At 42.8% G+C, this 22,570-nt stretch overlaps 1 long non-coding RNA gene across 1 annotated transcript in view; it reads right to left on the bottom strand.

Moving 5' to 3' along the window:
* Positions 1-22,570, bottom strand: part of LOC109315325 — a 61,182-nt gene that overhangs the window by 7,224 nt on the left and 31,388 nt on the right. Inside the window, exon 3 of the long non-coding RNA XR_002102478.1 lies at positions 199-319. This is a non-coding gene — a long non-coding RNA (uncharacterized LOC109315325). The remainder of the gene's footprint in view (positions 1-198; positions 320-22,570) is intronic.

The raw sequence follows: 22,570 nt of genomic DNA, 5'->3' as shown, positions 1-22,570 counted from the left end.
TTTTAGTAAATGATTATTTTTTTTTTTTTTTTTAGTATTAGCAAATCTAGAGCTTCAACAAGTCATTATATTTGTCATTTGTGTCAATGAAGAGTCAGCTATGTCATCAGTATTATGTCTTCTTCCAGTATGAATGACTGAAACGTGTCAAACAAGAATCCTAGACAGCAGATACAAAATACTGAATAACATACTTACTATTCCAATTTTGGGATAAAGAGTGAGCCTGAATTAAGTTAGGCAGGAGATTTCCACAGGCAGGAGATATCCACTGTCTTCATCTTCCCAACCCTAGGCCTTACTCTGTCAGTCATGGATCCTGTTTCTCTACAGAACCCAAAAAGAAAAGTCAGAAAAGAATAGTGTTATTGTACGTCCTCATTCCCAGGAAGATCTAACAATATTTTATCCTATCAGAGGTTAAGAATATACCTTTACTACCCCAATCTAATGGATTTATCCTTTCCCTGGATGTGCATCTTTCTGTGTTTTCCACAGAGCTATACATTTGTTATAAAACTAGTCCAATGTCATTCTTACTGCAAAAAATAGGGATAAGTCTATTCATAAGCAAGAGTCTGATCCTGTCCTGCTCAAGTCAATGGCAGCTTTGCCACTGACTTCAAAATGGCAGGATCATAGCACTGAGGATGTAATGTGCCAACATCCAGGTAGGGGGCTCAAATGAAGCATAAGATACAAGTATTCTGTCATTAGACATTAATACAAAAAAGAGACAACTCAGCTTACATTAGTAGAGCTGGTTGGGAATTTTCCAGTGAAACAATTTTTCAGTAGAAAATATTGATTTGCTGCAAGTGAGCTTTTTCATAGAATGTGCTACAAATTCAATGAATTTGAATTGGAAAAATGTGTCTTGAAAAATATCCCGAGGTGTTTTGATACTACCAAATCAGTCCATTTCAGCATTTCTTCAATAAAGGTTTTGATTGCATTTAAAAAAAAAAAACAAAAAAAAAACAACAATCTTCCACTCTAGAGATATCTTTTATTTTGCCTTAAAAAAGTCAGAAATCCAAACAAAATGTTCCAACTTTTTCCCCACAGAATTTTTTTTTTAAATTCTCTTTTTCCCATTCTGAAATCATAGAATCATAACATTATAGAAACTGAGGGTTGGAAGGGACCTCAGAAGGTCATATCTGGTCCAACCTCCTGCTCACAGCAAGACCATCCCCAGCTAGATCATCCCAGCCAAAGCTTGTCTAGCCAGGTCTGAAAAATCTCCAAGGACAGAGAGTCCACCACCGATCTGGGGAACCTGTTCCAGTGTTTACTCTCACCCTCTGGGTGAGCAAGTTTTTCCTACTATCTAACCTAAACTGCCCTTGCTTACAGCAACACAAAGCTCTTGCTCTTTGCAGTGAATAGGAAACTGCTTGGTTCAAGAGATTTGGGTAACACCCTTCAAAGGTATAACATGACTGGGAGAATCCACTCAGGATAAGAGTGGGTGAGCCTGGGCAGTCAGAATCACAGGTGAATTATGAGAATTGGCATCATGGAGCTAGACTAAGAGAAAAGGGTGTTACATACCAGTCAGAGCTTTTGTAAAAAAAAAAAAAGAAACCTGCAGGGATCACTGCAGTCCAGGACTGAGTTTCAGGGGATGTTGCAGCTACAGTCTGAAAAGAACCGTAAGAAGAGACGCTTCACAACCACAGTCAACATGATGCCTACTCATTCAGTCTGAGGAATGCTCACTCCATTCATTTAACAGCCTGATAAGGAATAACAAAACAAAGAGATGGACCCCTTAGGCTTCAATCCTGGCGTTTCCTCTGGCTTCCCCCACATGTGATGCCAGAGTAGAGTCCCTGCAGTGTCAAGGAAACTCCTAGGCAGTATACCAGAGGACTCAATAAAACTAAAGCCAGGAAGCCTCCATTGCTTTGTGACTTGAAAGCATCATCTTTCTCAGCTTGGCCTACTCTGGATCCTGGATCCCATGAAAGTTGAATCTGTGCAGAGTGGATGGCTGGAATAAAATGTATAACCATGCTCCAAAGCACCTTAATTGTTTATTAATTACCCCATAAATCATGATGACACCTTTGTGTGCCCTCCCAGTAGCTCACTCTCGCTGGGCTTGGAGTAGCATGGTGCTTAATTTATGTAATAAATGCACCCCTGCTCCTTCGTTTGAGACCCTACAGGATGACAAGAAGTAAAAGACTGATCACTTGGCAATCTGGGAAGGGAATTGGGCTACGCAAGCCCAAAACAGGGACTCCAAAAGCAGATTCCTCTTCCAGTGTTCTGTGTCAGTTCCCCAATGTGTAGCTCAGGTATTTATAATAAGAAGTGTTACCCTTGTACTGTGTAGGCACTGACTTATCACATCCATTTGATGAGCAAACTGTTACAATGATCATACAGTGTGTTTTTGTGCTGCTCAAGGTACCAGGAGATGCAGCTCTCAGGTCCTTCATATTTTCCTATCTTACGTGTGATGGCTGGAAGCTCAGGAAGTGTGAGACTAAGGCTGAAATTTTCAAAAGCTACTTAAAAGGATTTGAGTCCCAATTAGAATGAATTAGGCATCCAATTCTTCCTGGCAATTTATTTAAAAAGAAAAGAAGTGCAAATATGCGGAAATAATCTGAGAACAGAAATCTGTAAGACAAGATAGTTGTGGTGTCATCAGCAGCATCAGAATTTTGCTAGGAATCTCCTGCCCTGACTCTCTTCCACTCTCTTTCCTTTCTATGGCATTTTTTTAGAGGAGATGATGATCATGATGATGACAATGATGATGATGAAGTGAGTGTTGCCACACTCATATGTTGGGTGAGGGCCTGAAATCCAGTGACAGGTAGAATGGTCAATGTCAATAAGACAAGGACCCCCAAAGGAGGGCCAGGCCATTAGGGCATTCACAGATGATGTGGTTGTCTGTCTGAGCTTGAGCAGCACCACAACTGCAACCAGAATGGCTGGAGCCACCCCAAGAGTACATGCTTGTCTTAAACCATCCAACACCTGTTTTGAGATGGTTAAGAGCAGTCCAGGCCCTGCGAGGCAGCTGCCAGCCTGGGGGGTGGAAGCTGGCATCGGGGATGAAATTCTTTAGCCACAGTTCTCATGCAGCATATAGCCTGCTCCACTGATGGGAGGTCCGGGCTGTGGGTGTCATGCCATCTGCAGATTCAATGAGTTTATTGGCCTGAGCAGAGAATGGGTTCCAAGACTTCAGGTGATAGTTGGTTTTCTGACTTACATATACTAGGCTATAGTGCAGAAAATGGTCTGGATCTTGGTCTTTAAGACCTAGGGCCAGGGTGGCAACTTGTCTCCAGATGTCAGGGGGTAGAATGCCTGAAAGGACTGGTAAGCAGTCAACTGGAGTTGGCACAAGGCATCCAGTGATGGTCCTCATGACATTATTAAGGCTGGAATCCACTACCTTGGTGTGCATGCTTTGGCCCCATACAGGCAGTCCTCGACTTACAACCTTTCGAGTTACAATATTTTGTACTTACAGTGTTTCTAAATTGACAGCCTGTTTCAACTTTCAGACATCAGTTTTGACTTTACAATGCTTGATCCGATGCCATGCCATGCCAGCGAACAAGTCGCTGTGTTGCCCATCTCCCTGGAGAACATCTGTCCAAACTTCCTTGGACACTTTGTTTAAGAAAGCAGACAGGACTCCAGAAAAACCTGCAGGCAAGACTCCTGAGAAGACTCCAGCCAAAAACCCGTCAAAAAGTCCAACCAAGAGCCCTTCAAAGAGTCAGGCAAAGTCACCTCAAAGAAGTCCTTCCAAATCAATATGATTGCTATTTACAATATAAATACATTAACGTAGCTATATTTCTCATCTATAATTAACTGAGTACAAAATTCTGGGTTATTTTTGGTGAAAACAGTATCAGGCCATGGTTCAGGAACCAATCCCCCATTTATAACATTTTTTCCTATGGGAAAATCAGTTCCAAGTTACGTTTTGATTTAAGACGCCGTTTTCAGGAACCAATTGTGTCGTGAGTCCAAGGACTGCCTGTACTGCAGAGGAGCTTAGGGCATGGAACAAGCCTCTGCACACTGCCAAATCAAGTGTGCCAGGACTGCCTCATAACAGTACAGAGCTCTGGCTACGATACCATTCAACCTGATCATGGCTCTTCAAATAGCATGACATTGCATCAGAAGCACACTAAAGGACTGTAGATTTCTCTGCACTGTAGTGAAGAATAGACATGCCTACACTATCTTGAAACTAGGTAGCTCAGTTAATGGTATTAGCTTAGCTGTGGAAGCAGTTCTCAAAATAGGCTTGACTAACACAAATTAGGGACCTTCAGATCCAACCCCAATTCAACTGGGGGACAGAACCTGAAGGGAACAAGCCACCTGTATCCCCCACTCTGCTTCAGCAAATTACGTCCGAGTTGAATTTCACTCAGTGATCCCATTTGTCCCCAGTTCCAATGAGGATGTGTCTGGGCAAACAACCTATACCATCTCACCTGTGCTACTGGCTCCTGTTTCAAGCCAGTAAGGGTGACTGGCAGACTGCAATTCTTGACAGCGTGATGTGTCAGGCAGGAGCAAGGGTAGAACAATGAAAGGTACATGGAGGACAGAAACTGAAGAGAAGAGGAAGGGGAGGGAAAAAATTTACCTAAGTAGCACTTCAGAGGGTTTTTGCCATGGCCAGCCAGAAGCATTCAATCTCCTGAAAAAGAGGTTCTTCTAATCCTGGGGGATAAGCCATCACCCTATGCTTGCTGAGCAATCCAAGGCTATCTCGCAGCTTCAGACAGGGAACTGAGAGTTACCATTAAATTACTGAAGGCTGTAAACCAATCACCACTGCAAATTTCCACTCCATCACCAGCCTTTTTATTTATAGCACTCTCTGATTTCAAACAACTTTTTTTTTTTAAAATTATTTTCTTTGTCTGAAAATTGATATAAAAAGAAATCCATCTCCCAGCCATCATTTCTCTTAATGATGTTTACATCAGCAGATGGGGAAAAAATCACTTTTTAAACAGAATTTATTACCCACTGACCCAAAGCTTTACCATACATCACTGTGGTTTCAGAAAGTTAGTTACCACAGCAACATGATGTAACTCTCCAGCCCTGCTGCAAAGCTGATAAATTTAACTCTCTGTTTCCTGCGCCTTTTGACTACATCTTCTGATACAAGGCCTCCATTGGTATCTGGCACACAATTAGAAAGTCTCAGTTAGGAAGTCAAGCTTCGGTAACTCTCCACATGAAATACTTTGATGCAAAACTGTTAACATACTAGAAACCTGCAGAGTATTAGCATAAAATAATAGGTAAGTAGCATGAAATCCCTCATCTAGCCCATCTAAAACAGGGGTGCTCAACTCCTGGCCTGGGGGCCAGATCCAGCCCATGGAGCTGTGTCACATAACCTGGAAGTCTTCCCTGTTACCAAATTTCAGGACCTGTGGGGAGCTATACAAGCCAGCTATCATGGCCTGGTGGGCTAGATCAGGTGCATGGGGCCTGATCCATGTGTGCAAGGCCCAATATGGGTGCAAGGCCAGGAGAAGGCAGCATGGGGCTGATGCAGGCACACATGGGCCAGGTAGGTTGTGTGGTTCTGTGGGGCCAAATCCAGGTGCACTGGGCTGAAGGGAGGTGGCATAAGACATGATCCTGGTGTATTGGGCCTAATCCGTCCCTCAGACCAACCCCACACTGCTCATTTGGCCTGTAGGCCCCAAAAGTTGAGCACTTCTGCTGCAGAAGAAACATTGCCTGGAATATGATCCCATTTTCAATATATAGCAGCAGATCACTGCTTCACTTACATGCTCAAAAGGAAGGGGGAATGTCATGCTGTGCAGAGTAACTGTGATGTTTTAGCTACTCCTTTTCTTCATTGTTTCATCACTGTGAAGCTGTATCGATATTGTGAATATCTATTTGACTAATGCTTGCCTGTAAATCTATGTGTGTGTTTATATTGACTGGATAAACTAGACTGATTGATAAATTATTTAGAAAATGTATGGACTAATAGGTGCTATTGTCCCATGGAACTAAAAGGCTTAGGAAAATGATAAGGGCTCCCGACCTCATTTACCCTAAGATGTAGGAGAGTCTTGGGGATCTGCTCATTCACTCAGAGGTCCTGTGCTTTTACCCCATTTCCATGACCCCCCATCTCCACTTCTAGCAACCAGCCACACAGACCCAACTGAGCTCCAATAATCTGTGCCATCAGTCAGCCTCCTGGATAGCTCACACTCAGGGTTCAGACCACAGAATACAGTGGTGGCTCCAGTAGCACTAAATGGTGAACTCCTCCTGGCCATGAACAGAAATGAGATCTTCATGCTCATACTGTTGAACATCTCTGCAGCTTTTGACCACAAGGTACTGCTAACATATGAAAACCATGAGCAGATGGCCAAGCACTAGACTAACCGCTACTCCCCAACCACTACTCCACAGCTGCGCCACCAACGGTGATGGGTAAGGGCTCCTCCCTGCCAAAGGCCTTCATTTGTGCAGCCACACAGAGATCCATATTATCTCTTATTCACAGTACCTAGATGAGACCATAGGGAGAGAGAGAGAGACTCCCTTGACTCAGCTGCCAACAGAGTGCTAGTGATACCCACTAATGTTTCATTATCAGCTGATGCAACCATTACCACTACGAAAGGGTCAGCATGCCTGGGACAGATCAACCTTTGGATGAAAAGTAGCTGATGCCTCCTGAATGCAGACAAGACTAGAAAGAAAAGGGAAACACTTTGAAGAGCTGGACAAGATGTCTCCACCTCCTACTGAGAGTATATGGACTTGGTGCAAGTGGCATCAGATTCCAAATATATCCCCATTCATCTTCAGTTTACTAGGACACCTAGTTCCTTCCTCCAGACAAGGACCAGGCCACTGATCCCTGCAGGTATCACCTCCAGGCTAAAGTATTTCACCTCTTCATCTCTGAAGCTGAAGGTGAACATGATGTACAGACCCCAGGAAGAGCTGAATGTGATGACTGCCTAACCTTCCCTGTAGCTCAGGCCACCATGAGTATAGCAGGTTTGTGCTGAAGTTTTTATTTGGGCACCTGCTCAGCTTTCCATCACAGTTTAAGGTTTTCAAAGCAGCTAATAGTTCAAGCCCCAGTTACAGCAAGGACAGATTTCAATCTATGAGCTACTATGATAGCTCTGCTCCTCTGCAACAATGCCAAGGCCAATGCTTAGGACAAAGTATACACACGTTTCTGGAGGGGGATGGATTTCTTTTGCAAGCATAACTTGGAAGGATTTTATAACTCCTCCGTTTCCATCAATGGGAAACAAACAACAGCTAATTTCTTAGTCAATGGGAAAAATTGATACACGGCCTGCGGCAGTATATTTTTGGTTGTATGTGGTAGTGTGTTAGAAGTATAATCCTACTGCTGATGTGTCATGGTGGGTAGGTACTGGTGATAATCAGATGCACAACACTGGAAGGGTATTGGTGGAACACGGGTGTACTGGGGGGAGGTTTCTGTTTGTGCTTGTCTGTATAAGTATGGGAGGCTGCTGATAGTGCTTGGTTGTATGATGATGGTGAGTGCTGGTTGTACTTGGGTGTGCAGTGTTGGTAGTAGCTAAGGAAAACATCTGCACCCAGATTTTATTTCAACCTTCAGTGTAGAAATGGTCAGCCTAGATAAAGCAGGCTGCAAGCTTAGAGCAAGCATGATTGCTTACATGATAGACTTAACTTGGTCCGATTTTGACAATACTGGACAACCAGTCATGTAAATGAGACTGTCTTTGGTGATTTCAATGCAGAAGAGAGAGCTCAACAGAGAGGGATGATTCAAAATATACCAAATGGAGAAGCAGTTACAGATCAACAGTTTGAGCTGGCCCACAACACAAGTCCCCTTGTCGTACAAGCAGTGGTTTGGACTGGTAGTACTGTCACAATAGTTTATAGCAAAACATCATCAAAATGCAATCATCACACCATCTCTTTGGTACTCTGAATGACACTGAAGCTCTGTGCAATGACAAAATGCCATCACACATTTATGGAACCTGCTGCTGCTCAGATGCCTTTGTAGCAATATGGCTTCTATTTGAAAGTGACACCATGCTAAGGATTTACTTCCCTAAGGAGCCCTAAAGCAATAAATCTAGACCTGTCCATACAAGGTCCAAAGAAGCTGGAGAGAGTTATGGAGCCTGCAGAGAGATATGAGAAAAAATCTTTGCAGTTTAGTGGCAAGTGGCGTGTACCACTGCTCTGAATGTTGAGCATCCTTTCATTTTAGGATCCCAGTATTTTATGAATATGAATTATTTAAGCTTCCTGGTATTCTGGAGAGGTAGTTAAGAGGCATAAAGGGATCATTTGCATCTCCCTCAGGGGAGGATCACACCATTTGGGTGGGGAGTGTTAACAGCATAAACAGACAGATGTTTTGCCCCATTTGTGTTTGTGTGTGATCAGAATGCTGTTCTCCGGTGGGAGTCATGTTCTGCATGCACTCTAAAAAAATCTGTCTCTCTACCTTAGCTCTCCACCCCCTATAAGATAAAGACACTAACACTTACTGACCTTGCTCACAGGCTTTTATGTGAGCATTAAAATGTGTGTAAAGTGTTTCAGTCATGAAAAAAATACCACCTATGTGCTGAGCATTTTTAAAGGGGGGAGGGGAAGGGAGATCTTGTCCTTTTTTACTGACTCAGCATTTCTATAAAGGAGAAAATATACAAATGCTCTGCCCAGATAATATTTAAAGTGCTTTATACTAATACTTAAATGAGACAGGTTAAGCTATGGCTAGTCAAGTGAGGACAGCACTGAAATTGATTTTTTTTCATGAAGGGTGATATATTGTTTATAGCAACAGTGCAAAACTAACCAAGCATCCAGGCTAGAATCGGACTTCAGGGTGCAATAAGCCAGATGTGGGTGCAAGAGCTGCATGAGTGAAAGTGGTGGTTGATATAGCTGTCATTCATCCCCAGCCACTGACACACTTGCTACAGAGCGGGTTCTGTACCCCATATTTCCACAGTAGGCTCCAACCCTGAATTTCCAGCCTCTGTCCCACCCTGCATGCCACACTACATGTCTCTCGGGGCTGTGAGTTCAACACTCCTGGTGTGGAGAATGGAATGGGATTCAGGTGACCTGGGCTCAGTTCCTACCTGAGTTATAATCTTATTCCAGGATTTCAGACTTAGCCCCTCTGGCCTTCAGCTTCTCTCCTGTAAATGTTGCTCTGACACTGCTGTTTACTGTTGCTGATGACATTTTGCAAAGGTAGAAGGATATCACCCCATCTTCTCTGCCTGCTAGATAGTGACCTGGTATTTAAAAAAAAAAAAAGCCCCATGGGAACAATGTCTCTCTGTTGCCAGGGAAATTAGGATGAAGTTATAAATTCCACATGTGCTGTCAGTTATGCTGGAAAAACAATTCTGGGTTTGTACTTGGCTACATGAGGAGAGAGTTTCACTTTAAGAACCAGGGCAAAAAGAGAGATTGTCAAGGTAAGATGAAACAGAGTCCAGCCTCCCTGAAATCAGTGGGCATCTTTCCAGTGCCGTGGACCAGGCCCCAAATCTCCCTCATGCTCCACCCTGCCTTACTCAGTCCCATTCCAAACCTCAAACAGTGCCGGCACCTCCTACGGGGCCTGAAATAACCCTTCTGCTCTTCCAGAATAGAGGCTGCTATTGCTCATGGCCAGCCAAACTCTGCAAAGACTCTAAAATGTGGACAGACATCCACTAAGGACCATCCTGGAATTGCCAAATTACTAGGAAAGTGAGCAGGGATTTGAGGTTCCTATTTCCTACTGCAGGACCTTGTGAATGGGATTTTCCTGTAACATTCTACGATGAAGACAAGGTAGGGATGTACCTTACAGACTAACTGAATCAGAGATGCATAAGCTTTCACGAGCAAGATCTCACTTCATCAGATGCGATATATTCTAGAATATATAGTAGAAGCCAACCAGAAGTAATTACAATTACTACCGTTACTATCGTGGACATTAATGAATAGGCAGCAATACAAACTATATAAAATAAAACAGTTGCAAGTTCAAGTGATCACAGATGACCTTGTGTTCCTACTTTGCGGATAGGATTCAGATGATGATGATAATTTTAAACTAAAATTTCAGAGAATGTTTGATTGTCCCTTGACATTGTGTCATTTTCAATTAGTATTTCAAGAAAATGTCATGGAAATGCAGTATCTTATGGAATATTTTAAATATTTTTATATAATACCTATAAGACTCTTCTGTCTTGTTTAAGTTTAAATGAACATATGGACAGTTCTTTAATGTACAGAAGGCATTCAAGTTTTGGTTGCTATTGTCCTTCCTTGTTTTTATTCAAATCAATTGGAACATGAAAATTATTAATATAAAACGCTACTTTCAGGTGAAGATGCTATAGGCTAGATACAATAAAAGGGGTACCTGAAATGTAGACATAATAATGCCTAGCTTTTAAACATATGGACCACAAAGTAGAATCCCAAACCCTGTTTAAGATGCATAGGTCCCCCTATGTAGCCCATGGAGAGAGCTGGGCATCTCAGACTGAGACCAAAAAACAACTCAGTATGTTGAGAAAGGAGCTGCCTAGAGCTAGACAATAGGAAAGGCTGAGCACCGGAGCTTGGATGCCTCAGCTGGGGATGCAGAGAGAGGGGCCTCTTCTCTCTTGGAATCTGCAGCCCAGAACCAAACTGTGAAAGTAAGCATCTAGCACCTTTTGCCAAAGAATAATACAAAAGGGTTAGAAGGGATCACAGGAGGTCACATGTAGTCCAACCCCATGCTCAAAGCAGGACCAGCTCCAACTAAGAACAGAGCATAGATTACTTTTTTCTTTCAAAATATGTCTGGAGGAGAAGGATGAGATGAAGGCGGTGCTTGCCTTTTATGCAACAACTGATTGATTAGAACACTTGCTCAGGAAATAAGATACCCAGGTTCAATTTCCTCCTCAACCCACCTCTCCAGCCTCCCACAAAGTTATAGGGCATGTCTACACGTTCATTAATGCACTTTAGGTAATATGCATTGAATTTAGTACCTCCGTTGTGAAGGCTTCTATACACATGCGGGGAGACTGCTCCAATGTGCTGTAATTACAGCATATCAGAGCAGAATCCAGTGTCATGTGTATTGGCATCCCCTTGCTGGAAAATGGTAGTGAGACGCTTTAAACTAAATCTCATTTAATGAGCTTTGTTCAAAGTGCCCTGGTGCCATTTTTCAGCCTGGGGACACTGATACATGTGACACTCTGGGTGCTTCTAATTAGCACCCCCTGGTACTAGAAAAAGGCACATTAGCCTATTTTAATGCGAATGAACTAAAGAGCACTTTTTTGTATTGCCTTAATGTGCATTAAAGTAGGTTAATGCACATTAAAGCACAAGTGTAGATGCCCCCCATAGGTTTTAGTCTGCTGTTGTGGATGGGACTCTCCATCCCTTGTACCGATGGAGCAGTGCCACTGTGGAGCAGGAATTCAAGACTCACTGGGCCAGAGAGAGCCCTTGGCTTTAACCTGATACTTAGGGTGTTCACATGAGAGTGTGAAGACCTGTCCATGTGCCTATGACTTTGTTTTGCATTTTCTCCAAAGACTGTTTAATGTAAAATACATTGTCCAGGTAACTCCTGGGAGAAAAAGGAAGCAGGGAAGACCCAGCCAAGGCTCAGTAACCCTTTGCACATAATGGTTCAGTATACACCTACTTAGAACACCTGCACAGAACTGGTCCTTAAGGGTCATTTTAAACATAGATCTTCTCCAGACATTCAGAGGCTCTTGCAGATGCAAACATACCATCCGCCTGTCTGGCAATGCACAAAAATGTCAATCTCTACCCCCTACTGTCCTCTTAACTGAAAAATAGCAGCTGCCTGAATAAACATGGCCTATAACTTTCAGACTGGTTTTCCAAATGATAGACTCTCTGCATGTAGATACACTAATTTATAACAACTTTTTTATTGCCAATATGATAAATCATTAACAGGTCTGTAAAAGGCTTGGGAAGGCTGACACAGAAGGTTGACACCATGTCTGGTAAAATGTACTCAGCTATACCGAATCTTTTGTAATAGCAATACAATTTTTTTTTAGTCTGCATTATGTAAGGCAGCTGCTACACAAATTAAAGTCTCCTGCCTAGCTAGTTAATGTTAATGTATGTTGGTTCTGCCAAAAAAGATCCAGACTCATTTTTTGAGATGATAGCAGCACAATGATATGTGGTTTCCTGCTACTCTTAACAAGATTAGTATCATTATCAAAATCATCCTCCTGATGCCATTTCCTCTACTTATCTTAAATTCTTTGAATATATCAGACAGTGTTGACCTTTGTATGAAAATACCTTGAACAGTCTATTTATTATCAGCTTCAAATTAAATAGTCTACAGTATGAAAGCTTCTCTCCTAAAGCAACTCCCAACACATTAGAAGACTAATTGGGTCAGACCTGCAAAACTCACATCTGGGTTTGAGGCAGAATATTAGGACCCCATCTCTGGCCATCTGCAAAGTCTGAGGGTACTTCAAAGTGACTGAGAAGACCCCGATCTAAAAGGGCTTGGTTATAAGTCTCTGTGGGTGCCCACCCAAGGGACCACAGCAGTATAATGGCACCCATTTCACCCCGTATAGGATATAGCCCTCACAGCTTCTATCACAGGGCGAGAGGCGTCTATGCAGCAAGTAGCATTTCTGCTATTCCCCTCACTCCCTGCATGTGAGCAAGGGGTAGGTGGCTAAGCCAAACTGGGTTTGCCAAATACTAATCCCTTCCCATTTTACATTCCCTCAGCTATGCTGAGCAAGGTATTGGGGAACAGGACTTGACTAACAGTTTGTCCCACCCTTAGACATTTTAAATAGGACTAATCAATTAACAGTCTGGTCTCAGAGATTTAAGAAGCCTGACCCTTTCACCAGTGCTTTTTCTCAGTACAGCTGAGCTGGTGTACAAAACTGATATATATTATATTGAACACACACAAATCATATATATTATACATTATATTTTATATTATATATATGGTATATAACAGTCAAGGCAAGACTGGTCTGTTCGTTTGACAGTGCATACAATAACCTAAATGCTAAGAAGTCAATAATCTTATTCTCAGTCCCAGGTATATAGATTAGGTCACACCTTACAAGAAACCCTGCTTCTCTGCGATAATACTCCCTCTCCATGTTTTTTATATATCATTTTGCCAAGATCTGGTGACTTTTGTGGAGTTCTAGTGACCAATTACACGACCAAATATATGTATTAAGTAGGATTGGGTATTTGATCAGTCAGATAAAGGTGTCTCAATTAGCCAGTGAAATATTGCACAACATTGTAAAAAAATTGGCAATAGGTCTACAGAAAAAGCACAAATTTTCCATTAAGAACTGTATAAAAACAAAATAAAAAATCTTATTTCTGTCAAGAATACTGCAAAAAAATGGGCGGGGGGGGAAGGTTTGTAAAATTGCCATAGTCTTTGACCAGTCAACAAATATGCAGTCAGTTGACAGGTCAATTGACAATATTCGACTGGTCAATTAGCTGGTTTGTCAACCGTTGTATTAAGGATACTGTATTAGTTCGTTATGGATAATTCTTGGTAAATTGGAGACTTTAGAAGGTTTCCCATGTCTGTTTGAGGTTTTGAGGTGTTTGAGGTCTAGCCATTTTCTGCTTTCAGAAATTGGCAATACTGTTCTTTTCCTCAAAAGTCCTCCACAAAAAACAGTGACAGACTGCGGTCAGCTGTCTGCTGTTTGCTCAGTGCATTTCCTTTAGACACTGAGCAGCCTGCTCAGGTTAAGCCTTCACTATGCTTCCTGAGTCCTGCCTTCACTTCTATTTCCACCCTAGCACTTAGCTTCCACTATGCTCCCAGTTCTCAGCCTGGTCCCTCCCCCATCATCCCAATTCTGCTTCACCCATAGCTCCAGGCCATTCATGTTCTGGTCTCCGACAGGGCCACTTTACATTTCCCCTTGCTGAGGCCTCATGGGCCAAGCCAAAATTAATCTAGGAATTTGGATCCAGATGTGTATGTCCAAGTTTTGAACAGCATTGCCTCACAATTCCATATTCACTGCACTGCCAGAGGGACAACTCTTACTATAGTAGGCATTTGGCACGCAGAAAAAATAATTAAATGCAAATGTTTAGAATTGGAGAATGGACACATTGTGCATATCAGCACCCACCATCCTTTAAGGCAGTGTTTGCCAAATGTTTGACACCTGGGGCACCTTTTTCTGGATTAAAATCGGTGGCACATTTCACTTTTGTACTTGAAAAGGTGGTCGTATACATGGAAAAGTTCTCCCTGCCTACCCTTTCTGCTACATATGTCAGGGTGTTTTTAAGCCTTCCCAGAGGTGTTGGGTGTTGAATAGAGCCAAGGTGGGGGATTGTAAGTGGGACATGCCAACGCTTCTACTGAAACCAAAGCTGGAAGTTGCTGGCGGGAGGGTTTTGTTGCTCTGCTCAGAGTTGAACTGATCACCATATTTGGGGTTAGAAAAGAATGGATGGGTGGATAGGGATTATCCTGCCTCAGGCAGGGGGTTGGACTAGATGACCTCTCGAGGTCCCTTTCAGCCCCACTTCTCTGTGATTCTATGGGGGGGGTTGTACACATGTGTGTGTGTGTGTGTGTGTGTGTGTGTGTGTGTTTTCCAAAATATATATTCCGTTCCCTTGCCAGAGGAAATCACACCAGTGCTGAGACATACTGTTAAAAATAATGACTCCAAATACATCTTTCTTTAAGGAAAGGACTAGTCTCTATACCAGTGGTTCTCAAGCTTTTTAGCCTGAAGGCACCCCTCCATAACGCTTCTGAATTTCACAGTACCCCAGCTGAAAGTAACTGAGATATAATCTAAATTCAGAAAAGGTAGGAAGGGGGCCTTGAGGCTAAAATAGTTGAGAATCATTGATCTAGCTAATGGGCAACAAGGGCTGAATCTTGCTCATCTGTGCCCTGCTCTGTCCACTTTCTGCCCCCTCCCATCCACTGGGCTGTCCCTTAGGGGGCAAGGGCATCCCCTGCTGCTGATGCTGCTTCCTCTGGGTCTCACATGCCAGCCCTGGGAGCAAGGGAGATGGGGAGGGGACAAGCTAGGCTGCATCAGTGGGTCCACCTGCCTGCAAGTCATAGCACAGCAGCACACTGCTGGGAGCATGAAGGGGGCTGCTGACACAGGGGCCACCTCGAGGTAGGCAGAAGCAGCAGTGAGAGTCCCAATAGGACCAGCTACCAGTGCTGCTGGAGTAGCTGGGTCAGGCACAGGGTGCCAGATGGAACAGGAAAGCATTTACCTCCTCACACAGCAGGATCCCATGGCACAAATCTGTCACTCTCATGGCATGGTGGTGTATCACAGCACATTCTTTGGGAATCATTGCTTCAGAGTAACCGAGAAACTTGTCTGGGCACCTTTGGAAACACACTATAACAATTTTATCTGTACGTACAGATTGCTAGCAGCGGATGACACAATGTCAGCTCACCATTCCTTACTCTTAATATTTGTACTACAATAGTCAGTCATTGAACTTGGCCCTGCTGTCCTGTTCCTCCCTTGCACAAAACTCCCACTGAAGTAAAAATGAATATAAAATAAAAACAGCTGCTGCCTGCTGTCACAGCCTAAGTGAGTTAGCGTCTTTTTATCTGCACAGGGGCAGCACTGCCGACCTCTGTTTTCATGCCATTGGTGTTAATAAAATCTCTCTCTGCCAAAGTGACAAGGAGAAGATATACTTCAAATTGGCATATTTTATCTGAAATGAAATTCAAGAGCTAGTGTTGTGTTAGCAAAAAACCTCTGCTAATAATTCTCATCTCTGACCCCTCTCAAAGCACTGTTATCTCATCCATCCTTGGGCATCTGGAGTTCTGAGTCTAGGCTTTTGACTAATTGTTCCTAATGAAAATGCCTGAGAAAAGTCCATGTCACAAGAATTGAGCTTGGGCTCAAAAATAAGAAGCCACCTTTGGAAGCCGGGTAGTATTTCTGCCAATCTGTGTTGTTTTCACCACAATACCACTAACAATCAGCCTTCAACACAAGCTCATCCTTGCCAAAATCAGGCAACTGTGTGAGGCTTGGCATTCCCTAGCAATGAGTGTTGTGACATGCCGTATGAAGGGCATTCTGCAGAAGCAATCAAACTGAAATATGTTTAATCTTTCTCTTTAAATTGCACTCTATTACAGGGCAATCATGAGTTCCCTTCTGCCACCCTAAACCATTTATTATAGCCACTTCCTCTATGCTATGTCGGTCTTCTCTGTTCCGTTGCCAGCAAAGCCACTGAGCTAACTGTCAATGAAACAGAGCCATGTGGGGACGGAAGAAAGGATGGTGGCATTAGTGTTAGACTCATGGAAGCACATGAGTCTAACTAGTTACATAGACGATCCTAGTCATATAGGATCCTAGCACTAGCAGTCCTCAGTGACCTGAAGGGGGTTCTAAAGCGGATGGAGCCGGACTGTTCTCAGTGGAGGCAGATGACAGAACAAGGAGCAATGGCCTCAAGTTATGGCAAGGAAAGTTTAGGTTGGATATTAGGAAAAAATTTATCACCAGGTGGGTAGTCAAGCACTGGAACAGGTTTGGACTTTCCATCCTTGGAGGTTTTTAAGACCCGGCTAAACAAAGCCTTGGCCAGGATGATCTAGTAGGGATGGTCCTGCTTTGAGCAGGGGGCTGGACTAGATGTGACTTCCTGAGGTCCCTTCCAACCCTCGTTATCTGTGATTCTATGATTCTAGTCACTAGCATACCTGAGACCTTTCAAATCTCACTGTCCTCAATTGATTGTTTCATTTCTATGATAGACTGAACAATAGTGAGGGAGTTCTGGAGTGCCAAGGCCAAGACTTAGCAATTTTGGTGCCTCGGTTTTTGGGTCCCAACTTAAGACATTTCAGAGAAGCCTGGATTTCATAAAGTGCTGAGCTTCGCCCTCTAAAAAAAAGGTCCTTAAAGGCATCCACAGTGAGCACCTAAAGTCACGTGGACATTTTAGCTGAGATCCTATTCTGTGCAGGCATTAGGGCTGGTAGAAGGCCCCAGCACTACAGATGCACAATGGTGCTATGAAATCTGGCATACAGGCCCAAGCCTTACTCTGGCCTCTTCACCTTCATTTAGATATAGCTTGCTACAAGACTGGCAGGGAATCCCACCCTGAATCTTTACTGCTGGCTTCCTGGGACTGCAAAGGGAACTGTGCGGGCAGATGATGAGCACATGTGGTGGCTGCTCCTGCAGGAACACACCAGGATGAAAATCTCAGCTCCAACCTGAGACACCTACCCAGGGAACACTTTGAATTAATGGCACTTGTGAGCCTGTGCCATGCTTCAGAGAAGAACCACCCAGAGGGGAGAAGGACCCTCACCAGCAACTGAGAGAGGCTGACACTAAGGATATCAGCACTGTGTATTCCATGAAAGAGGGGATTCCTGTTGACAAAGCTGTGTGTGTGCTAGTTTTAATGGCATTGGACCAATTTCTGATTGAATTATTGCTTCCCCGAAGATTAAGGGAGGACTCTTCACTTTGAGGAAAGGAAAAGCAGTTTAGAACTGACCACCAGGAAGGAAAACGTTGCCACGTCTGATCTGCAAAACACCTTCAGTCTCGGCATACCCCTGCCCCTGTTGCAGATGACAGGTATTCTGCCTCTGACCTCTGGTGAGCAAAGCTAGGCTAGGGCTTTTGAAAATGTCACTGAAAACCTACAGTGCATTGTCACAATGTCTTGCACCGGTATCTTGCCCCAGGTCACGCACCAGGGCAGTGACAGAGTCAGAAGTAGAACCAGGATTTCCAAGTGACAATATAGTGTCCACCACACTGGGCTCTATAAACCCAAAAGGCTTCACATGTTGGGTAGAGCTGCTTGACATTTTGCTTATCAAAATAGACTTTGAACATTTTCATTATCATGTCACAAAGCCATTTTTGTCCACAGTCCATTTTTTGTTAGTAAGTATACACTGATAAGAAATTTTAAAATCATTGTTTAATTTTCTTTGCAACAGTGTATCTTATTCTGGTGAGAGAAAAATCTAGTTTTATCGCTTGTTTAGGTCTGCTTCCCACACAAAAGTGAAAATGATGAGTGAAAATCACGATTATTTTTCCCACTGACATGTAACATTTCTGTTGAAAGAGAAACATTTTTTGTGAAATGTTATGAACAGTTTCAAAGAAAATAAAATTATTTTTTTTTCCCAAAACATGCTTATTTGAACTTTTTGAACAAGTTGGGGAAGAGAAGACTGAGCCCCAGGGGACCACTACAGAGATGAGAAATGGGAAGGAGAGAAAAACCAAAAAAGAGCCTGGGAAAGCAGACAGAGGAGTAGGAGGAACACTATGGACCTGATCCAAAGCCGGCTGAGCTTAAAAGAAAGACTCTAAGGGTGAAATCCAATGCCCCATTTAAGTCAGTAGCAAAATTCCCATTAACTTCAGTAGGGTCCAGATTCCACAGTCAGGGAGAAACCAAAGGGTGATAGGATGTGGCCAACCACATCGTAGGAAACAGGAAGGACCAGGACTGAGAAGAGGCCTTAAGACTTAGCCAGGAAGAGGTCACTTGAGTCTTCACTGAGAGCATTGTCTCAGGAGCAGAGGGGCAGGAAGCCAGATTGTATAGGATCCAAGAGCGAACTGGATGTGAGGAAGGTAACACAGCTATCATAGCCTGCTTCTCAACACATCTGGCCAATGAGTTATGTAGGACAGTAGTTATAAGTAAAACCCAGACAGCCAACAGCTTCATGGCAGAAAGAGATGGTATGCAAAGAGTGGGGACAATCATCAGAAAAGGAAGCAAAGCTGAGCAAGGGGCAGGCAGCTAGCTGAGTCTATGGGTTGCTGGAAGGAAAGAAATGAACTGTTCATGCAGTTTGCAAGGCAACTGTTATTAGCTAATTACAGGAGAGAAACAACAGCAGAACTATGTAGCAGTTCCCACTGAGAGTGACTGACGGGTCTGTACTTGGCCTGCCTGTCATGCTCAGGGAGGGAAAATATAGCCTCCAGGTTGTGGGTTTGGAGGTTTTGTCTCATGGTTCCCTATGTAATTAAGGGCAGATGTAGCCTAGGCAGAGAAAAGCATAGGGAAGGAATGAAGGGTGAAGGGAAGCAGGTGACATTAATGCCACCTTTGCTTGAAAAGCTGGGGGAAGAGAATTTGTGTGCCCTCGCATATGCACACTCCTCCTATGCACATTAGTTAATCTCTGGGGGCATGTCTACACGGCTTAAATTTACTGCACAGTAAGCGGGAATAGGCCAGCGTCTACACTAGCAGGCATTAAAGTGCATCAAACCTGTGTGTGTCCTGACTTGGGACCAAAGCTAGCCCCAAGAAAGTCCACACACAGTGTTAGTGCGCAGTAAGCCGTCTACACGTGTGTTACTGCACAGTAACCAGTCGAGTATAAATTTGATACTTGCATGATGCAGGTATCAGATTTACACTCAAGTCAGCATAAGTCACTATATTTCCTGTGCAGTACAGGTGCACACATGTAAACACTCACTCATATTGTGCACACTGGCAAAACTAGGAACAAGTTGTAAATAGCATCCTATCCACTCTGTTCATGGTTCCAGGGTAAGCAGCCCTCAGGCTCATTCAGGAAATCCCAAAAGACCTTGTGGAGGCTTCTCATATGTGAGGAAGGGGGTGAGTAAGAGAAGGTAGAGGCCTGAGACTTCTCCCCGTCAGCATGGAGTAAGGAAGCTAAGCCAGGAGCAGGGATGACTTAGCTTACTGACCCCTGCCCAGTGCATGAGGAAGCAAGGATTCAAGCAATGCATCTGAATTACAACTCCCATGGGCCAGTGCAATGGCAGTTCAGAATCCAAATATTTCCATTTTCTGAACATACATTTTTTGACAAAAAAGTCTGGGGTTATTTTTCCGTAGCAAGAGAATGCTTTGGGGTAAATGTTGTTTAGCTGACAATCCAGTTTCCTGTCATAATTGTTTTTGACAGAATACTTTCAACCAGCCCTAAGAAAAATACCTAGACAATTTTAGATGGCACGTCTAAGGCATTGTCAACAGTTTCAAGGAATAGAGTTGTAGGGCTGGATCTCAGGGGAATCTCGTCCAATACCCTGACAATAGCTGGTGTCCTAGTCTAAGCAGTCCTCAGCATTTTGAATATTAACCCTTCTAGTCTTTGTGTAAATGGACGTGTTTAAGAAACACTCTGTGACACTGTCTCCCTGGATTAAATGACAAGAAAATATGAATGGGCTTTGTCACTCATGACAAACAAAGCAGAAATGACAAGAAAATAGGATCAGCAAGTGAAGCACCCACTGAGATATTAAAAGCCAATCTGGTTATGGGAACAATTAAAGGAAATACAGAATTCATGTGCAATTACTAACATTGTTTTATAACAAAGCAATGTAAAAATGAATAAGAGCTGCCTTGACTTTCCCAAGTTTTTATATTTCCTTTAATCAATAATGTCTGAGGGGTTTTTCTATGCAGAAATAAAAAGATGACTAAATCTTACCCAGCTGTTCCCTAAATAGCCAGTTTCTGCAGGCCTGACTATAATGCTCCACTAACTATTGCATTCTCAAACAGTCCAGGACTCTGATCATACCAGTGATCCCAGAGAACTGAAAGTCTTTTTGACCACTTGGCAAACACACTAAGCCTTGTCCCCACATCACATTCCAGTCAGTTGCAAGTAAGGAGCAATTATATGTACATAAGTATTTCATTATTTGTCACGGCATTCTTTCATAAATTTGCAACAAGTGAAAAAAAAGTCTATGTTAAAGCAACGGAGATAATGATTTCTATGTCTTTACCATCCAGCTCCAATTCACACATGGCTTTGTTCTGGCCTTGGTATTGAATTAGGCTTGTGTACTGTCTGGCAGTATCAAATTAACTAACTGTAGAGAAGAAACAATAGATATGTGAGTTAATTGGTTATTTGTGTAAGATTTACAATTAATCTAATGAATAGCTCCCATTTAGTTTACTTTATTACCATCTCTTGCTTGGCAAAAATGAACATAGGAGCAACTATACTATATTGCAGTGTGGTGGTTTATGGCTGTACCTGGCAGAAGAGAATAGGAGGGAAGGGCAAGTTAGTGGTTAGGGAAGTAGCTGGGACTTTGGAGATGCCACACTCCCCACTCTATTCCTTGAATAAGTCACTTGTCTCTGCCTCGGGTCCCTAGTTGTAAAATTGGGATAAAAGCACTATGTTACCTCCTTGGGCTGTTATGATCATAAATACCTCATAGGTTAGAAAGTGCTCAAATACAAAGGTAATGGGGTACAGATAAGTGTCAAAGGTAGAAGGCAATCAGTGAACTTTCACACACCCCTCTTGTTCCTTTATCATGGTCCTGGAAGAAGTTATGAATAAGTAAAGTGTCAAACAACTAAACTGGGCTTTTCAAGAGACCCAAATGCAAGTTTCATGTCCACCTGCCATTCAGTCTGAATAAGATTCAGGAGACAACTCCTTGACATTTACATCTTGGCTAAATAAAGGCTAAAGGAGATGTGTTCATTTTCTACAAGTGCTGGAAGGATAAAGAGCCAAGGATGGGGGGGAGGGGAGGGGAGTGGGAAGGAGAATGAGACTGGGAGAAAGATGCATAACAGACAGCATGAAATTAAGCTCAAGAAAATGTAGACTGAATGTCAGAAAAAGCAAACTTCTGGAGAGTGAAATGTGTTAATATGTGACAAAGTCTCCCAAAGGGAAATTGTTAGGATTTTTTAAATGACCGACCTACTCAAATCACACTGACAGGTATGGTCATGGACATTTTAAAGGATATATGAATAAAAGGAATTTTGAAGTTGCAAATGCAAGAACACACAAGAAAAGCTTAATCGTCAAAATTAAGCTCCACCGGATCCGGGATGGCAAGCACTACCACGTGATTCTCAAAACTAATAGAAGTCTGAAGTTTTATGTTTCAGATGCTGAATAACTCACCATAAACATCTATATCTGAACTTCTGGCCAAAAATTATTGTCAGATATTAACTTGCATATGCAGATACTAATCTGCAAACAAAGTCAGATTTGAGAAAAATATAAACAGTTAACGAGCATTTCACCCACGAAAAGAGAAGCCAAAATCCCTGCCTAAATTGCTCACTACTAATTTTTCCCTCATTTTTTGTTCAGGAATGTTTAGGAAACAGAGAAGAATCTCTGTGTTATAAATGTTTGGACATGGGCTTCCTCAATCTCTACAGCAGGAGGAATAAGATACTCACATGCTAAACCCAAACTGAGCAGGGCTGCTGATATGGCATACTGTATTTGATAGGCACCTGAATCCACGAATCTTTCAATCATGCCCTGAGCTTTAATAATAGCAGATACCTGACTATATCCTCCACTGAAAAAAGGTTTATCTGTATTTGGAGCGCAGCTGGTCAGAAAACAGTTTTTCCAGCCCACAATTTCCAC

The sequence above is a fragment of the Crocodylus porosus genome, unplaced genomic scaffold, assembly GCF_001723895.1.
Source record: "Crocodylus porosus isolate Cpor-Errol unplaced genomic scaffold, CroPor_comp1, whole genome shotgun sequence".
NCBI classification, from domain to species: Eukaryota; Metazoa; Chordata; order Crocodylia; family Crocodylidae; genus Crocodylus; species Crocodylus porosus.
Note: the sequence above shows the minus strand (reverse complement) of the source record. Positions and strands in the feature narration are given on the sequence as shown.